The sequence below is a fragment of the Silene latifolia genome, chromosome Y (assembly GCF_048544455.1).
Source record: "Silene latifolia isolate original U9 population chromosome Y, ASM4854445v1, whole genome shotgun sequence".
NCBI lineage: Eukaryota > Viridiplantae > Streptophyta > Magnoliopsida > Caryophyllales > Caryophyllaceae > Silene > Silene latifolia.
In genome coordinates this window covers 113,451,985-113,470,779 of record NC_133538.1, presented here as the reverse complement: position 1 = coordinate 113,470,779, position 18,795 = coordinate 113,451,985, and the positions used below count along the sequence as shown (strand labels likewise).

The window sequence follows — 18,795 nt, the reverse complement described above, 5'->3', positions numbered from 1 at the left end:
TGACAGTTTTGCTTTAGTTCCATGACAGTTTTAGTTGTAAATGTTTTGAGTTCAATTCCAGTTGTATTTATACTTTAAACAGTTTTGGCATTTTTATAATAATTTTTCTTTGATGGTTGATACGTGCATTTTATATAGTCTTTTTAGCCTATTTTTGCACGTATTTCCATATACTTTTGTACTGTTTATATTGCATTATGCCCCGAAATGGCTACTTTGGTTCGTCTTGTCTATTTTGTAGGAATGAACGTGAAAGTAGTAGAACCGTACCATTTTCGTCCTGTTTTGCATGCATTTTGAGGAGACGGGATTTTCAGAGCGAGATACTGCATTGGGATACGTGAAGGAATGGTCTACGAAGTAGTCGACAACGAGTTGGAGTTGTTTTGGAGGAAGAACACTCGATCGAAGACTTTTTAGTCGATCGAGTGGTTTCACAAGCTGAGGAGGTCGATCGAGCAATTTGCTGTACTCGAGCGAATTGCTGAAATTCAAGGTTACTCAATCGAGTAATATTTCTACTCGATCCAATGGTTTGCTGGCTGAATTTCTCGATCGAGCTGTTTTAAACTGCTCAATCGAGTGGATTGAGGTTTCACGGGCCTTAATTAATCCGTGAATGTTTATTTTCGTTAATGGACTTGTTATTTTCTATTTAAGCGTGAGTTAATTAGGTCATTTAGATCTTATTATCAATCTTTCATTGCTTAACACTCTTAATTACGCTGCTTTCTCTTTTCCCTAAACTCTTTCACTGTAACTTTTGCTTTCAGGTTATTTTGCATGGATCTTGTGTTCTTTACGCCGGAATTCTCGCGATTTTAATCTCTTACTCACCGTTAATCTTAATCTTTCATTTGTTTGCATTATTTGTCTTGTTTAATTCTCTTAATTTCTGCCCTCATCTCTTTTATGCAATTTTATTACAATTTCAATATGTTTGTTATTAGTTTATTCATTATTACTAATCTTGACAATATTGATAGTATGAGTAGCTAATTTAATTCATGTTGGGACTAGGGGTTCTATGGTAGAATTGTGATGATGTAGCGAATAGGTTAGATGACTTATTGGTGAGATCATGTACCCATGACAATTTAATTGTATTTACCGACTTAGTTGAGTGCACGCTTCTAAGTTACCCTTTAATCTGGTTAAACTTAATCCTGGATCGGAAGATCGGACAAAATAGACATGCTATGAACAGTAGACTACCCTGACGAGGACGGAAGTTAAGTTAGTGGAAATCTAGGATAGAAAGTGGACCGGAAGGACCTTTCAACATCCGTCTCACGATGAGTTATCTAGACTATTTGCAGTTGAGTCATTAGGCTACCATAGTGAACCGAAATCCAGACATGTTCTCTCTTTATTGATATTCTTATTCTCGTTTCCTGCCCTTACTGCTCTTATTTATTTCTCTTTCTCTTAAGCCTTTTTAGTTTAGAAAACCAAATTTACAACCCCCATTTTGTGACCGAATAGACGGATCTTTTACAAATATCTTGCCTCCCTGTTGAGATCGACCCGACTTCCCTAGCTATATAGTTAGTTTATTTGGTTATTTTTTATAGGTATACGACTGCCCTGTCAAATTTTGGCGCCGTTGCCGGGGAGATTATAGCCCTATCTGTTCTTGTTTTGTTTATTTTATCCGTCTCAGGGAATTTTTATTCTTTGAGACAGTTCTCATTTATCTATTTCAGTGTTGTGTATGCCCAGTTTCAGCTGATTCTGAGCCAGAGCGACTGTTTAGGCATAGACCCCGTCTGCAAAGAGAATCACGAAAGGAATACTTGAGTACTTTCGAACCTGAGCTTCAACATTTCCTATTTACAGAAGGCCAGTCTTTAGGAGAAGACAATCTCAGTTCTGTAAACCAACCAGTAAACATGCCGAATATTGCAGGTCATTTGGAGCCTAAAGAATCTTCTATTCCCAAGAGTTTCAACCTCCAGACTGAGGATGGTAATAATTTTAACATCCGCCCATCTTATATCAATCTGGTAGAGAGAAATCTTTATAGAGGTGTGGCAGGTGAAGACCCGAGGAAGCATATGGAGGTCTTTACGAACTACTGTTCTACTATCCCCGCCACAAAGGGGGTAACTCAAGACAAGATTAAGGAGGTGCTGTTTCTTTTTCTTTGACTCACTTAGCCAGGGAGTGGCTGACTGACTTAGACTGTACGACCGCGGATATCACGAATTGGGAGACTCTCGTGCTTGCTTTCTATAAAACGTATTTCCCTCCGCACCGCACTAATCAGCTGAGGGCAAAGAATACTAGTTTCAAACAGGCACCTGATGAGACTTTCTATGAAGCTTGGTGTCGGTTCAAGAGGTTGGTGAGGACTCTTCCTCACCATGGTTTTGATCCGTGGTTTCTGTCCAATCAGTTCTACAATGGGTTGTACGATGACCACAAAGCTATACTTGACGCCTCATCCAATGGAAGATTTCTAAGAATACTGATGATGATAAGGGATGGGCCATTATTGAGGATATGGCGACCCATTGTGCTGAATATGGGAACCCACGACACGGTATTCGAACAGTTCACGCGGTTGACAAGGCAGTTGTGGGTGAGGTCGAAGCCATGAATGCCCGATTTGATAGATTAGAACTGAAACCTACTGTAGATCAATCAACAGACGGTTCATCTGTTAACTAGACAGGACATCGTCACATGTGAGAGGTGTGGGAGTAATGACGGTCATACTGCTATTGACTGTCTTACGGAGAAAGAACATGTCCTTGCTTTTCAACAATATAGGCAAGGAGGAGGTTCTTATTATAACAACCAAGCGGCTATCCATCCCAATTTGAGGTGGACAAGTCAAAATGTGCTTAATTCCACTCCTCCACCGCAACAGCAGCAGCCATATGTCCCTCTTCATAAGGTTCAACAAGGCTTTCAAAATCCTCCTTCCTTTCCTCCTCCTAATAAAGGTGGATCATCTTCAGGTGGGGTAAGTGAGCTATCTATGTTGAAGACGATGTTGCAGTCATTGACAAAGCAATGGCAGCTAAGTGACCAACAAAAAGACGCATCTATTAAGTCACTTGAAACCCAAGTTGCCCATTTAGCCGCGAACCAGTCCACGAGGAAGCAGGGTCATTTTCCATCACAAGCCGATAAGAATCCACATGAGACGGTAAATTAAATAAATCTCAGAAGCGGTCGTTCATAAGAGGGACCCGAGCTATTGAATTCAGACCCAAGGAAGAGTATTACTGCTAATGAACGGGTTACTGTTGATGAAAACGAGCTGACAACGAAGAAAGTGCTCGATCGACTAGTTTCAGGGGGTCGATCGAGGAAAACATATGAAGAAAGGACTCGATCGAGTGAAAATCTTGCTCGATCGAGTGAACAGGAAAATGAACAGCTCGATCGAGAAGTCCAAACCACTCGATCGAGTGATATTGCTAAAGAAAGAGTTCGATCGAGGGGCAGTTTTGCTTGATCGACTGTTGCTGATAATGAAGACCTCGATCGAGAGCCTGCTAATGCTCGATCGAGTGAAATCTCTCCTGAAAGACCTCGATCGAGAGGTAAGAAGTCTCGATCGAGTGACAAGGAGCTTAATCCAGCCGACACGTTGGAAGAAAGAAACAAGGGGCTCGAGATACCTATTACCGTGCCCTTCCCGAGGCGATTACAGAACACGAAGGCCAATCAACAATTCGGCAAATTTGTCGAGCTCCTGAAAAGCTTGCAAGTCACAGTTCCATTCGCCGAGTTGCTGACATAGGTACCCTCTTACCTTAAATTTATGAAAGAAATTTTATCACGTAAGAGGCATGTTAATGATCATGAGACGATAGCTTTGACCGAGGTAGGGACTGCCCTAGTTTAAAATAAGTTACCTCCCAAACAGTCAGACCCGAGTAGTTTCTCGATTCCGTGTCATATAGGTAGCCACTTGATTGACAACGCATTATGCGATCTTGGCGCTAGCGTGAGTGTCTTACCGCTGGCTCTCGCTAAGAGACTTAGTTTGACTAAATTTAATTGCACGAACATGAATATACAGATGGCCGACCGTAGTATATCACAGCCATTACGTGTCATTGAGGACATACCTGTTAAGATTGGGAGGTTCTTTATTCCCGTTGTTTTTGTTGTGCTTGACATCCCCGAGGATACTCATACCCCTATTATTTTAGGGAGACCATTTTTATTCACTGCTCGTGCAGTGATAGATGTCGGGGGTAAGACATTGACTTTTCAGGTTGGGGATGAGGAATTGATATTCCATCAGTCTAAGTCTCGAAGGGTTCCCATGCAAGCTCAGCCTTGCAATGCCCTTTCCTCCACTAAACCTCATATTGACGCTCCAGATGGAAATTTGGAATTTTTTGCTGCTATTGTGACCCCTCCACCTCAGCTTGTGAGCAAAAAGGAGGAGAATTCGTCTGTTTTCCTTACTGCAGGTACAGATGAAAATGCAGGAGATGTCTAAGGTCATGGTGCGATTGAGATCAATCAAGTTGGGAGTGATAATGTTAAAGCTGGTGAGAAAGGAATCAGGACGAGAAAAGTTCGTGCGTATGTGGACGTCAACTATTCTCCTCCGACTGATTCAAGTACAAGCTCCTGGTGAATGAAGAGGACGGTTAGTGATGTTGAAGTGATATCCTCCAGTCAGAAGCCCTACGTGGGGCTACTGAATTGTTTTGAGAAGTGAGCGAGGAATGCCCCGTGTAACAAATTGTAAAACCTAATTTTTAATTTCCGTTGAATTTGTTTTATTGCGTTTATTAGGACAATTAGAATTTAGACATATTTAGCGTAGTTAGAAAGACCATAGATTGTTACTTTTTGTATTTGGTATATTGGGATATTTTTGCAACCGTTTTTACGCAGGTTTGGGGAAGTTTTAACGCATCTTGAAGACATACGCGAGGAAAAGTACTTGATCGAGAGGATATTGCAAAAAAGGGTTCGATCGAGGGTTTTGCAGCTGTTCGATCGAGTTGGTAAAATAAGGGAGTTCTCGATCGAGTAGATTTCTACTTGATCGAGTGAATTGGAGCTAGAAGTCCTTGATCGAGTAATTTAAAATCACTCGATCGAGTGAAAATGTTTATAACACGCATGAAGTGTCCCTTAAACTCCCTATTTTCTTTCCTTATTTCATTTCTTCTTCATTTTTCGTCTTCACCATTTTGAAACCCCCAAATCCTCCATAATCTTTTGCCCATCACCAAATCCAACACCTAAAAATTGTTCCTTGCTTTTAATCCGACATTTCCCCCATATTTCCCCTTTGATTTTCATTCGTTTTTGCGTTCAATTGTAGGAATTAGGGTTTGCGGTTTTTGCTTGAAAATCGCCCAATTTGCTTTGTTTTCTGTCGATTAGTTGCTAATTTGTGGGTCTCTTTCACCAAGTAAGTTGATACGTGCATTTTATATTGTCTTTTTAGCCTATTTTAGCACGTATTTCTATGTACTTTCGTACTGTTTATATTGCATTTTGCCCCCGAATTGGCTACTTTGGTTCGTTTTGTCTGTTTTGTAGAAATGAACGCGAAAGTAGTGGAATCGTACCATTTTCGCTCTTTTTGCATGCATTTTGAGGGGAGGGGATTTTTCAGAGCGAGATATTGCATTGGGATGCGTGAAGGAACGGTCTACGAGGCAGTCGGTCACGAGTTTGAGCTGATCTGAAGGAAGGATACTTGATCGAGCTGTTTTATCACTCGATCGAGTGGTTTCTATAGCTGAGAATGGTCGATCGAGTAGTTTTATACTCGATCAACAAGAGCTGGAAATTGAGGTTACTCGATCGAGTAACAATTCTACTCGATCGAGTAGATATTTTGGAGAAATGCTCGATCAAGTGGTTTCAGACTACTCGATCGAGTGGTTTGGGCTGGCGTGGGCTTTAATTAGCCCGTGAACTTGTTTTAGTTGTTGGACTTAGCATATTTTCTATTTAAACGTACATTAGCTAGGTCATTAGGATATTCTATTCTATCTAAGTTTTATCTATCATTCATCTTCACAAAAAAAAGACTGCGTTACTCTTTTCTTCTCTACTGTAACTTTTGCTTTGGGATTTTCTCGCTCGGATTTGTTTGTTCTTTACGCCGGATTCTTGTGATTGTAATCTCTTTCTCCTTTCTTGATATTAATCTCTCTTTCATTTATTTTAATTGTTTGTTTTGTTCCTTTTACTTTCTGCCCTAATTACTTTTATGCAATTTGATTATCGTTTCATTATGTTTATTTTTAGTTCATTCGTCGTTATTAGTTCTGATAATATTAATAGCATGAGTAGCTAATTTGTCTCATGTTAGGATTAGGGGATCTACGGTAGAAATGTGACGATGTAGTAAATAAGTTGGATGAATTATTTGTGAGATTCTGTCCCCATAGCAATATAACTGTATTTACCGACTTAGTTGAGTGCACGCTTCCAAGTCACCTTTTTAATCTGGTTAAATTTAATCCTGGACAGGAAGATTGGACTAAATAGACCTGCTATGAACAGTAGACTACCCTGACGAGGACGGAAGTTAAGTTAGTGGTGATTTAGGATAGAAAGTGGACCGGAAGGACCTTTCCATATCCGTCTCGCATTAATTTATCTAAGTTGTTTACAGTTGAGTCACTGGACTACCGTAGTGAACCAAATTCCTGACATGTCCCTTCTCTTCTGATAGTTTAATCCTATTTTCTGCCTTAATTTCTCTTCCTTTAAACCTTTTTAGTTTAAAAATTAAATTATAAACACCCCCCATTTGTGACCAAATAGACGGACTCTTACAAATATCATACCTCCTTGAGGTGATCGACCTGACTTCCCTAGCTATATAGTTAGTTTAGTTAGTTATTTTTGATAGGTATACAACAGCCTGTCAAATTTTGGCGCCGTTGCCGGGGAGGCAATTGCCCTATCTGTCTTTGTTTCGTTTATTTTATCCGTCTCAGAGAATTTTTATTCCTTGAGGCAGTTCTTATTTATTTTCTTTCAGTGTTCTGTATGCCCAGGTCAGACAGGTTTGAGTTAGTTTCAGTTGATTTTGAGCCAGAGAGACTGTTCAGGCATAGACTCCGTCTGCAAAGAGAATCACGAAAGGAAGATCATACGTTCATTTTATATAATCTTTTTAGCCTATTTCAGCATGTATTTCTATGCATTTTTATACTGTTTTTATAGTATTTTGCCCCGAATTGGCTACTTTGGTTCGTTTTGTCCATTTTGTAGAAATGAATGCGAAAGTAGTGGAATCGTACTCCTTTTCGTCCTTTTTGCATGCATTTAGAGGAGATGGGATTTTCCAGAGTGAGATACTGCGTTGGGAAGCGTGATGGCATGGATTACAAGGCAGTCGGGCACGAGTTTGAGCTGAAATGAAGACAGAAGACTCGATCGAACGGTTTCTGCGTCCTCTGATGGTCGATCGAGTAGTTTTCTACTCGATCCTTAAGTTGCTGAAAGACGAGTTACTCGATCGAGTAACTATCTACTCGATCGAGTAGATTAGGTTGAGGTTTTACTCGATCGAGTGGTTTTATTAAACTCGATCGAGTGGTTTCGCTGTTATGGGCTTTTATTTAGCCCGTGTTATTTTTTATTCCGCAAAACTTAATTATTTTCTATTTAAGCAAGCTTTAGTTAGGTCATTAGTATCAGATTTTACTTACTACTTAGCTTTTATCAAACTTTACTGCGTAAAACATTCTTCTTCACTGTAACTTTGTTCTTCAGATTTACTTGCTCGGATTTCGTGTTCTTTACGCCGGATTCACTCGATTGTAATTCTTTTCTCTTCTCTTAATAATATTCAATCATTTGTTGCTTTAATTTCTTGTTTACTTTAATTATTTCCTTTGGCCTAATTTACTTTTATGCAATTTATTTGTTATTTCATAATGTTTACTGCTGGAAATTTATCTGCTGTTAGTATTGATAGTTTAATTAGCGTAATGAGTAGCTAAACCCCTTTCATGTTGGGATAAGGGGATCTGCAGTAGGAATGTGACGATGTAGTAAATGAATTAGATGAATTGATTACGAGACTCTGTCACCATAGCAATTTAATTGTATTTATCGGCTTAGTTGAGTGCACGCTACTGAGTCACCTTTTAATCTTGCTAAAATTAATCCTAGATCGAAAGATTGGACTAAATAGGCCTTCTATGAACAGTGGACTACCCTGACGAGAATGAAAGTTAAGTTAGTGGTATTTTAGGATAGAAAGTGGACCGAAAGGACCTTTCCACATCCGTCTTACATTAATTCGTCTGACTCATTTACAGCTGAGTCACTGGACTACCGTAGTGAACCGAAATCTTGACATGTGCCTTCTCTCTTGATAGTTTAACCTTATTCCCTTGCTTTTACTGCTCTTACCTTTACTTCTCTTCCTTTAAAACTCCGTAGTTTAGAAAAAAAATTCAAACAACCCCCCCATTTGTGACCAAATAGACGGACTTTTACAGATATCTTGCCTCCCTGTGGAGATCGACCTGACTTCCCTAGCTACATAGTTAGTTCAGTTAGTTTATTTTTGACAGGTATACGATAGACGTGTCAAATTTTGGCGCCGTTGCCGGGGAGGCAATTGCCCTATCTGTTTTTGTTTCGTTTATTTTATCAGTCTCAGGGAATTTCTATTCCTTGAGGCCGTTCTTATTATTTTCTTTCAGTGTTGTTTATGCCCAGGTCAAACAGGTTTGAATTAGTTTTAGCTGATTCAGAGCCAGAGAGATTATTCAGGCATATACTCCGTCTGCAAAGAAAATCACGAAAGGAAGACTTGAGTACTTTCGAGCCAGAGCTACATCACTCTCTTTTTGAAGACAGTCCGATTTTCACAGTAATGATGCCTAAACTTTCTAGTCATTCGGTGCCCAAAGCCACCTCAATTCCAAAGGGTTTCAACCTTCAGACAGAGGATGGGAATATATTCGATATCCGTCCTTCTTACATAAATCTGGTGGAGAGAAACCTTTATATAGGTGTGGCAGGTGAAGATCCGAGGAACCATATAGAGACCTTTACCGATTACTGTTCTACTATCCCCGCCACTAAGGGGTAACTCAAGACAAGATTAAGGAAGTTCTATTTCCTTTCTCTTTAGCCGATTCAGCCAGGGAGTGGCTGACTGACTTGGACCGCATAGCTATTAGGGTTACAGATTGGGAGTCTCTTGCTCTTGCCTTTCACATGAGATATTTCCCTCCACAACGCACCAATCTGCTGAGGGCCAAGATTACCAGTTTTAGACAGGCTCCCGATGAGAGTTTATGTGAAGCATGGTCACGATTCAAGAAGTTGGTGAGGTCTATTCCTCACCATGGTTTTGACCCATGGTTTCTAGCTAATCAATTCTACAATGGGCAGTATGATGACCACAGAGCCATACTTGATGCGGCATCTAGTGGGGGATTCCAGGAGAATACTGATCATTATAAGGGATGGTCCCTTATTGAAAAGATGGCGAATCATAATGCTGAGTATGGAAACCCGAGGGATGGGATTAGAACAGTTCATGCAGTTGATAAGCAGGTTATGGCTCAGCTGGAAGCCATGAATGCTAGATTCGACAAGTTGGAGTTACAAGCTGCTGGGGAGCCTCAGACGGTCCATGTTCTTACTAGAGGAGAGACCGTTTCTTGTGAGAGATGTGGGAGCAATGATGGCCACACTGCTGTTGGCTGTCTTGTAGAGAAGGAACAAGTCCTTGCCTTTCAACAATATAGGCAAGGAGGGGGTTCCTATTACAATAATCAAGGGGCAGTCCATCCCAATTTGAGGTGGACTAGTCAAAATGTGCTCAATCCTACTCCTCCTCCGCACCAGTAGCAGCCTTATGTTCCTCCACATAAGAATCAACAAGGCTTTCAGAAGCCTTCCTCCTTAACTCCTCCTAATCACGGTGGATCATCTTCCGGTGGGGTGAGTGAAATTGGTGAGCTAAAGTCTATGTTGCAAGCCTTTACGAAGCAGTGGCAGCTGAGTGATCAACAGAAAGATGCGTCCATTAAGGCACTTGAAACTCAAGTTGCCCAATTAGCCACGAATCAATCCACGAGAAAGCAGGCTCACTTACCGACTCAAAATGAGAAGAATCCACATGAGACGGTAAATTTCATCAATCTGAGAAGTGGTCGTTCATATGAGGGACCGGAAGTGTTGAAATCAGACCCGAGGAAGGCTATAACTGATAATGAACAGTGTTCTGTCGAAGAAAGTGAGCTGACGGCAAAGCAAGTGCTCGATCGACTGGTTTTAGGTGGTCGATCGAGCAGATTTGGGGATGAAAGTGCTCGATCGAGTGGTTTTTGTACTCGATCGAGTGAACAAGAAAATGGTACCGTTCGATCGAGTAGTTTTCCTACTCGATCGAGTGAACAGGAAAGTGGAGTTGTTCGATCGAGTGAGATTTTCACTCGATCGAGTGATATTGCTGAAGATTCTACTCGATCGAATGAGCAATTTGGTCGACCGAGTAGTTTTGATGACGGGAAGCTTGTTCGAGAGCCTGTTAGTGCTCGAGTAAGCGAGAAATCACCGGAAATGCCTCGTTCGAGAGGTAAGAAGCATCCAAAGGATACCGAACCTGCTCCGGGTGATACATTGGAAGAGAGAAACAAGGGACTCGAGATACCCATCACGGTTACCTTTCCGAGGCTGCTGTAGAATACAAAAGCCAATCAACAATTCGGCAAATTTGTCGAACTTCTGAGAAGCTTAGAAGTCACTGTGCCGTTCACTGAGTTGCTGACAAAGGTACCCTCTTATCTTAAGTTTATGAAAGAAATTTTATCGCGTAAGAGGAGTATTAGTGATAATGACACCGTAGCTTTGACTGAGGTGGGGTCAGCCCTATTTCAAAATAAGTTACCTCCAAAACAGTCAGATCCGGGTAGTTTTTCAATTCCATGTCATATAGGTACCTATTTGATTGATAACGCGCTATGCGATCTAGGCACTAGCGTGAGTGTCTTACCGCTGTCTCTGGCCAAGAGACTTGGTTTGACAAAGCTGAGTTGCACCAACATGACTGTCCACATGGCCGACCGTAGTATATCACGGCCACTAGGTGTAGTAGAAGACGTACCTGTAAGGATCAGGAGATTTTTTATTCCCGTTGATTTCGTTGTCTTAGACATCCCCGAAGATGCACACACCCCTATCATTTTAGGGAGACCATTTTTGTCTACTGCTCGTGAAGTTATAGACGTCGGGGGTAAGACTTTGACCTTTCAGGTAGGGGACGAAGAGTTGATTTTCATCGGTCTAAGCTCCAGAGGGCTCCCATGTAAGCTCAGCCTTGCAATGCTCTCTCTTCTATTGACCCTATTATTGACACTCCGGATGAAAATCCGGAGTATTGTGCTGCTATTGTTAACCTTCCGCCTCAGATTCAGAGCAAAAAGGAGGAAAGTTCGTCTGTTTTCCTTGCTGCAGGTACAGATGAAAGCAATGAAGGAGCTTTCAAGGGACATGGTGCAATTATTGTCAATCAAACTGGAAGTGAGGATGCTAAAGACGGTGATAGAGGAGCAAGGATGAGGAAAGTTCGTGCTTATGTGGATGTGAACTATTCCCCTCCTAGAGAATTAAATGATTCAAATCCAAGCTCATGGAAGTTGAAGAGGACAGTCAACGTTGCTGAGATGACGTCCTCCAGTCAGGAGCCCACCAAGGGGCTACTGAAGTGCATTGGAAAGTAAGCGGGGAAATGCCCCGTGTAACATCTTGTAATAAATAATTTTTAATTTCCCGTTGAATTTGTTTTATTGTTTTTAATTAGGACAGTTAGTTTATAGACTGTTTTTAGCGTAGATTTAAGACTATAGACTGTTCGTATGCGTATTTGGTATTTTGGGAAACTTTTCCACGTGTTTTTATGCAGGTTTGGGGAAGTTTTGCGTAAATATAAAGGAAGAAAGACGAAATTCAAGAGCTTACGCGAGAAAAGAGCTCGATCGAGTACTTTTTGTACTCGATCGAGTGAAAATATGGTCGATCGAGTGTTTCTTTCGGTCGATCGAGTAAAGCAAAAAAAGGGGACTTCTCGATCGAGTAGATGGAGCATCAGAGTGCTCGATCGAAATGAACTACTGTTCTACTATCTCCGCCACAAAGGGGGTAACTCAAGACAAGATTAAGGAGGTGCTGTTTCCTTTTTCTTTGACTGACTCAGCTAGGGAGTGGCTGACTAATTTGGACCGTACGGCCGCGGGGGTCAGAGACTGGGAGACCCTTGCTCTTGCTTTTTATAAGAGATATTTCCCTCCACAGCGCACCAATCAGCTGAGGGAAAAGATCACAAGTTTCAAGCAGGCACCTGATGAGACTTTCTATGAAGCATGGTCCCGTTTCAAGAAGTTGGTGAGGTCTCTTCCTTACCATGGTTTTGACCCGTGGTTTCTGTCTAACCAGTTCTATAATGGGTTGTACGATGATCACAGAGCCATACTTGATGCATCATCTAACGGAAGATTCCAAGAGAACACTGGCGATGATAAGGGGTGGGCCCTTATTGAAGAGATGGCGAACCACTGTGCTGAGTATGGAAACCCGAGGGATGGTATTAGGACAATTCATGCAGTCAATAAGCAAGTTGTGGCTCAGCTGGAAGCTATGAATGCTAGGTTTGATAAGTTAGAGTTGCATTCTGCTGGGGAGCCTCGGACAGTCCATTTGCTTACTAGAGGGGAGACTGTCACATGTGAGAGGTGTGGGAGCAACGACGGTCACACTGCTGTTGGCTGTCTTACAGAGAAGGAACAAGTCCTTGCTTTTCAACAATACAGGCAAGGAGGGGGTTCCTATTATAACAACCAAGGGGCAGTCCATCCTAATTTGAGGTGGACAAGTCAAAATGTGCTCAATCCTACCCCTCCTCCGCAGCACCAACAGCCGTATGTCCCTCCACATAAGACTCAACAAGGCTTTCAAAAGCCTCCTTCCTTTCCTACACCTAATCAAGGTGCATCATCTTCTGCTGGAGTAAGTGAGCTAGGTGAGTTAAAGACTATGTTGCAGTCGTTGACAAACCAGTGGCAGCTGAGTGATCAACAAAAAGATGCATCTATCAAGGCACTTGAAACTCAAGTTGCCCAGTTAGCCGCAAACCAGTCTATAAGGAAACCGGGTTATTTATTGTCATAAGCTGATAAAAATCCACATGAGACGGTAAATTTAAATAATTTGAGGAGTGGTCGTTCATATGAGGGACCAGACGTGTTGAAATCAGACCCGAGGAAGGAAATTATTGCTGATGAACAGTGTTATGGTGAAGAAAAGGAGCTGACGACAAGGAAAGTACTCGATCGACTGTTTAAAGGGGGTCGATCGAGTAAAAATGATGAAGAAAGGACTCGATCGAGTGAAATTTTTGGTCGATCGAGTGATTTTGTTGAAGAAATAGCTCGATCGAATGGTATTTTTGGTCGATCGAGTAGTGTAGATAAAGAACAGCTCGATCGAGAGCCTGCTAGTGCTCGATCGAGTGAGAAATCATCTGAAAGACCTCGTTCGAGAGGAAAGAAGCGTTCAAAGGGTTTGGAGCTTGATCTGGCCGACACGTTGGAAGAGAGGAACAAGGGACTCGAGATACCCATCACGGTGCCCTTCCCGAGGCGTTTGCAGAGTTATAAGGCTAATCAACAATTCGGCAAATTTGCCGAACTCCTAAAAAGCTTGCAAGTCACTGTGCCATTCGCCGAACTGCTGACACAGGTACCCTCTTACCTTAAATTTATGAAAGAAATTTTATCGCGTAAGAGGCACATTAATGATCATGAGATGGTAGCTTTGAACGAGGTGGGGACAGCCCTAGTTCAGAATAAGTTACCTCCCAAACAGTCAGAACCGGGTAGTTTTTCGATTCCGTGTCATATTGGTACCCATTTGATTGATAACGCGTTATGCGATCTTGGCGCTAGCTTGAGTGTCTTACCGCTGTCTCAGGCTAAGATACTTGGTTTGACAAAGTTTAATTGCACAAATATGACTGTTCAGATGGCCGACCGTAGCATATCACGGCCACTAGGTGTCATAGAAGACGTACCTGTTAAGATCGGGAGGTTCTTTATTCCCGTTGAATTCGTTGTACTTGACATTCCCGAATATGCCCATACCCCTATTATTTTAGGGAGGCCATTTTTGTTCACTGCCAGTGCAGTAATTGACATCAGGGGCAAGACATTGACTTTTCAGGTTGGGGACGAGGAATTGATATTCCATCAGTCTAAGTTCCGAAGGGCTCCCATGCAAGTTCAGCCTTGCAATGCCCTCCCTTCTATTGACCCTCCTAATGACACTTGAAACGAAAATTTGGAGCATTGTGCTGCTATTGTGACCCTTCCGCCTCAGGTTGAGAGCAAAAAGGAGGAAAGTTCGTCTGTTTTCCTTGCTGCAGGTACAGATGAAAATAATGTAGGAGCTGTCAAAGGGTATTGTGCAATTAATGTCAGTCAAAGTGGGAGTGACGATGTCAAAGCCGGTGTGAAAGGAGTAAGGATGAGAAAAGTTCGCACGTATGTGGACGTCAACTATTCTCCTCCCAATGATTCAAGTTCAAGCTCGTGGAAACTGAAGAGGACGATTAATGTTGCTGAGATGACGTCCTCCAGTCAGGAGCCCTCCAAGGGGCTAATGAATTGCTTTGAGAAATGAGCGGGAAAATGCCCCGTGTAAAAAATTGTAAAAACAATTTTTAAATTTTCCGTTGAATTTTATTTATTGCTTTTAATTAGGACAATTAGAATTTAGACGAATTTTAGCGTAGATTAGAGACTATAGACTGTTACTTTTCGTATCTGTTATTTTGGAATATTTTTGCAAGTGTTTTTATGCAGGTTTGGGAATTCTACGCAAATTCAAAGGAATAATAGCAAATTCAAGAGCTTACACGAGGAGAAGAGCTCGATCGAGTACAAAAAGTACTCGATCGAGCGAATTTTGTTCGATCGAATAACTTCATTCTGCTCGATCGATTAAAGCAAAAAAGGGGAGTTCTCGATCGAGTAACTTTTTACTCGATCGAGTAGATTCATGCTAGAAGTTCTCGATCAAGTAGTTTTAAACAACTCGATCGAGTGATTTTGCAAAGGCCGTACAGGGAGTCTCCTTAACTTCCCCTCTTTTTACTTCTAATTCATTCTTCATCATTATTTTTCGACCCCCTTCCTTATTTTGCGATCAAATTCGTCCCCAATTTCCTCCATTTTCTTGCCCGTTTGCCAAATCCACCACCTACATTGTGTTTATTGCTAATTAATCGTGCATAGCCCTCTACTTCCCCTTTGATTCGTGTTGCTTTACTCTGTCTATTAAGGGTAATAGGGTTCCGCGGTTTTTCGATCAAAAATCGCCTATTTTGCTTGTTTCTTGCCGATTAATTGCTATTTGTAGGTTCCTAATCATAAAGTAAGTAATTCCTAAACGTCTTTGCATTTTAATTTCATTAATTTGGCTTTTTAGGAAGTAAATTAGAACCTAGGGTTTCGATTTTCCGTTTTCGGTCGAAATTATCGACTATAATTTTGATTCAATGCTTCATTTGTTTTACTTGATACTTAATTCCCGTACCTTTTTGATTCTTACATGTTTAATTCGAATTTTGCGAGAAATTTGCGATTAGGGCTAATTACAGTCGAAATTTTTGACTGTAAACTGGGTTTTGCTGCCTTTTGCTTAATTCGCCTTAATTGTTGCTTCATTTGCTTCCAATGATGCCTGCTACCCTTCCCCTATCGCTGTTTACTTGTTACCATTCGAATTTTTGAGGAAACTTTGGGAATTTTTGGGCTATAGTCGAAATTTTTCGACTGGTTAGGGGAATTTTCATGCTGACTTCACGCTGTTTTCGTGCTTTCTTCTTATCAAATTCCCCTGCCCAATTTGGTTAGGATGGATTCTAGCTCGATGCCTTCTTCGAGCTCTGCTGCCAGTCCGTCCATGTCTCTGTTTGAGACGGTAGTCCCTGCTGCTACTACCGTCTCCGCACCTGCCAGTACCTATGTTTTTCTAGTTTCTACTGCCGGTACTGTGTTTACTACTGCTAGCCCTATTTCAGCAGCCACCTCAGTCACAGCCACTACCACTGCTAGCACTGCTGCTAGTCTTTCTTCCTTAGTGGTGGTCACAACAGCCACAGCCTCTACTTCAGCTACGGTGAGCACGCCTGTGGCAGACTCACCCGCAGTCGCAGCTGGTTTACGGGCGGCCCTAGTTCCTCGTACCGTCACTGGATGGTCTTCTACCTCAGGTTCTAGAGGCCGAGGCCGAGTTCGTGGTCGTGGTCGTGCTACACGTGCTCCGAGCGTCTCTGGTGACACGGTTACCATCCGAGGGGACGACTCCCACCCTGAGTACCCGCAGGTAATTTTCGTTAATGGTGTACATCGTAAGAGATTTTATAACTTAGTTGGCTGCGAGTTTTTCCCTACGCGTTTTCTTTGTCTTACATCACTTGAGAGGCTCGGTTTCTACGAGCCAATTTCTGAGCTTTTACGAGGCACGGGGATGGCCGGACTCATCACTATGAGTGGCCACGCCTTTCTGGAGCTGAGTCTCGAGTTCTTCAGCTCCTTCACCTTCTCCTTCGGGGCACACGACGCTGTCCCCACTAGTCTTTTTGTGTCTTTTCGGTTGTTCAACCGGACTTTTTCGATGACATTGGAGGAATTTGGTACCCGACTCAGCCTTTCCTTTACGGGCGTCACTGTTGCCCCTACGAATGTCATTCGTCAGCTTTGGCGGACCTTGGCCCAGTCCACCTTTCCCGAGCGAAAGCTCACTCAGGTCCACCTTCCCACTGCCCGTTACTTTCTTACACTGATGGGGAGTACCATTTGTAGCCGTACGGAGCCAAACAACATCAACAACAACGAGCTCTCCATCTTAGGCGGTTACCTGAACATCGACTGCGAGGGTCCTTTTACCCTCAACATCGCCTATTTGACCGTCCAGTACTTCCAGGCCCAGGGGGAGAAGGTCACGGGATCTATCATCTGCGGTGGCATAGCCACCATTCTTGCATGTTCCCTCTTCCCTGCCTGGCCTCGTGACTTACCGTACCGAGAGGGAGATAGGTACCTGAGCCTAGCGTTTATGCACTCTCAGACATGGCTGAATTCTGACTACCGGACTTGGAAGATAGACGATTTCTTGCCCGTGGACCTACCTTGCACCACTCTCCCCCGTCTAGCCCCTTTACCTACTGTTGCACGGGGCGCCCGACTTCCACCTCTACCTGACTACCACCTCCAGGTCCACCCACCTACTACTTTACCCGCCGCTAAGAAGCGGCGTAGACTTGAGACCGGAGAGGGATCCGCACCTTCCACGGGTGGCCAGACTTCCACGGCCACACCTACCCCAATCTCTACTCCTACTCCTACTTCCGCACCCGCCGACCAGACAAAGACACATTTGGTCCTACCGGCTAATTTTGTACCTCCACCACCCTTTGAGGCGTCCTCGGTCATGGACCAAGGGCGCCGTGACGGTTTGTTAGTTGAGATAACAGAGAGACAGCCTCGTATGGAGCGGGACATGGCTTTGACTTTGTTCCCTCTATACGAGTATCACATGAGTCGACACCGTCCGATACCAGAGGGTTGGCCACACCCTTCCTTCTACCGGTACCCAACAGAGGGGTACACGGAGTCTGATAGTGAGGAGGAGGAGGAGGACCCGACGGCGGCGGCGGAGAGAGCTCGGGCTGAGCAGAGGAGGAGGAGAGAGCAGGAGGTAGACCCGGACTTCACGGTGACGGTGGAGGACGTGCGTGACAGTGACGAGGAGGCTGACAGGTAGCTGCTGGTCTACCCACTTCCCCAGATTTCTGGCTGGTTTGGGGAAGTTCGTGTTTTGTATGTCCATCTCACTCTTATATTTTTGTCTCCTTTTTATTTATTATTTTTCATTCTTTATTGGTAGTATATTCCCGTTTCCCTGTATATATCTGCTGGTGTATGCTGGAGGACCACGAGGGCGTTGTCCGTTTTGGTTTGGGGAGGGTATTGCATCCTTTTGAGTCTGCATTTGCATATGTTTTGCATTCACGTTTATTTATTTCAGCTTGCATTGCTTATTTATTTCATTAAAAATCAAAAAAATCAAAAAAATTAGAAAAATTCAAAAAAATTCATGTTTACTTTTGCATATAGGTTGAGCCGGAACGGTTGATTTTCGTGATGATATTGCACTATAACTTGCCATTTTACTTGAGCCTTGCACTTCTATTGATGGTTATTAGCCTTGTCATACGCATAGGCTACGAGTTTTTGTTCAAATATAGCAGACTGTTTAGACTTGAACTGATAAAGTGGCAACCTACTTTACAATTTCTGAGGTTTAGAGCCCATAACTGGTGACATTCATGACCAGTATATTAGGAATTGAGAGTAGTACTCCTTGCATAGCATGTTCATCATTTTTGCACTTTTATGACATTCGATTTCTTGTCAAATGCACTTATTCGGGTTTGTGGTCGGTGTCACATGCAGGGAGGTGCTTGTAAATTTTTCCCTTTTCTTATATTTTTCACCCATTTAGCTCCACTTGAGCCAAAACCTGCCTTTTTTTTTGGCCCATTAGCTACATCCTAAACTGAGCCTGCCTAGTCAAGCTAGTTTAGTTTGTCTTTTGTGGTACATTTCTCCGTTTGCAGTTTTGCCCGTGTGTATATGATTGGAGTTAGTGAAAATAGAGGAAGGAGAAAAAGAAAAGAAAAAAAAAAGAATTAAAAAAAAAAGAGAAAAAAAAGGTTGAAAAAGAAGAAAAAAAGAGGAAAACGTGAAAAGAAAAAAA

General features: G+C 42.5%; 2 non-coding genes across 2 annotated transcripts; both read right to left on the bottom strand.

The window, feature by feature from the left end:
• Positions 1-2,267: 2,267 nt before the first annotated feature.
• On the bottom strand, positions 2,268-2,373 carry LOC141636316 (small nucleolar RNA R71). Its single transcript, XR_012540936.1, has one exon. It is a non-coding gene; the product is annotated as a small nucleolar RNA R71 (small nucleolar RNA).
• Positions 2,374-12,280: 9,907 nt separating this feature from the next.
• LOC141635880 (small nucleolar RNA R71) lies at positions 12,281-12,386 on the bottom strand. The gene has a single exon (XR_012540535.1). It is a non-coding gene; the product is annotated as a small nucleolar RNA R71 (small nucleolar RNA).
• Between the last annotated feature and the right edge of the window lie 6,409 nt (positions 12,387-18,795).